Source organism: Xyrauchen texanus, unplaced genomic scaffold (assembly GCF_025860055.1).
Source record: "Xyrauchen texanus isolate HMW12.3.18 unplaced genomic scaffold, RBS_HiC_50CHRs HiC_scaffold_414, whole genome shotgun sequence".
Taxonomy (NCBI): domain Eukaryota; kingdom Metazoa; phylum Chordata; class Actinopteri; order Cypriniformes; family Catostomidae; genus Xyrauchen; species Xyrauchen texanus.
This window is the reverse complement of record NW_026266382.1, coordinates 19,426-20,889: the sequence shown is the minus strand read 5'-3', so window position 1 is coordinate 20,889 and position 1,464 is coordinate 19,426. Positions and strand designations below refer to the sequence as shown.

General features: G+C 34.7%; 1 long non-coding RNA gene across 1 annotated transcript; it reads left to right on the top strand.

The window, feature by feature from the left end:
• Nucleotides 1-320: 320 nt before the first annotated feature.
• On the top strand, nucleotides 321-1,226 carry LOC127642140 (uncharacterized). The gene is made up of 3 exons (XR_007970295.1): nucleotides 321-441; nucleotides 542-625; nucleotides 740-1,226. It is a non-coding gene; the product is annotated as an uncharacterized LOC127642140 (long non-coding RNA).
• Nucleotides 1,227-1,464: the final 238 nt, after the last annotated feature.

Genomic DNA, 1,464 nt, shown 5'->3' with positions numbered 1-1,464 from the left:
ATGTGAAGTCAAAATACTGGCAAAGTGGGTAAAGTGGGACAGTTAAGCTTCTTAATTTCTATCTTTACATGTAAAGTATTCCATTACTAAAAATCAACATTGAGCTCATCATAAGCAAGTATGTGATAAAAAAAATATAGGTTATGTGGCTATGACATCACTTCCGGGGTGTGGCACATCATATTCAACAACCTTACAGTGAACCGTGATGGTAAAGTAAAATGAAATAGCATTCTGAGGTGAATGATGTTAAGATTATAAAAATTAAAACACTCATGGATCATTTGTAATTGTTATATATTTTGTTATAGGATGTAATGGTAAATCAGAACTTTTAAAAATCACATTCATATGAATCTTTTTGTCTCTAACCTACAACTGGGTTATATAGGTCACATGGTATACATTGGCTGCCAGTGTATAAAGAGCAAACTAGCACAGGTCAGTTCTTTTCACTTGTCAGTGTCCCTCATAAATGTACATCTCTTAGAAAATTACAACCTTAGTGATACTAATGTTGTGTTTTCTTTTAAACACCTAGGCAGGTTTGATGCATGTAGTCAATTGGAAATTGCTTTATCCACTGGAAGCCTCAATGGTGCAAAGTGAGGTTATCCACCACTAGGTCGGTCCAACACCTATGTGTCCTTCTGTGTGCATTTATCACAACAATAGTAGCTACTTGTTTACTACTGGCAAATAACCTTAGGAGCTAAACCATTTTCACATCCATTCACAGATGGGTGACAGGTGAATGATGCACAATAATGTTTCCCCTGTATTCAGCAGTTGGGGTTGGTGTCCCGAGGAACACATCTGGAATACAACAGTCAGTTTTTTATTTTATTGTTCCTGTTGAAATAAAACCTCCCTCCCATTTGTTCTTGTTTTAATAAAACTGTTAAACTCTGTAGTGAAATTGTAGTGTTGTTTTGTTCAGTCTTGCCAAATAGATTTCGGCCCAACAATGTATGTAATTGTATACCATAAAAAATGAAAAATCTTTCAAATAAACCATGAAAAATCTTTAAAAGTTATATAATTTCTATATTATAATTTATAATATAGATATAACATACCTGATTCAAGTCATCGGTTGAGTAGTAAATTACTTAAAGACCTGAAACATTCCAGGAAGATGGTAAGGAAACCCTATAAATATTCAATATGAGCGCCCTCTACTGCCTGTTAATTATGGTAAGTGATATTAAAATAATAACCTGCAGGGAACGTTCTGGGAAGGTTCTCTTTAGGTTATAAAATAACAACCTGCAGGGAACGTTCCCAGAACGTTCTCTTTAGGTTATAAAAATTAAACCTAAAAATAACCAGCTGGGAGCGTTCTGGGAAGGTTCTCTTTAGGTTATAAAATAACAACCTGTAGGGAACCTTCCCAGAACGTTCTCTTTAGGTTATAAAAATTAAACCTAAAAATAACCTGCAGGGAACGTTCTGGGAAGGTTC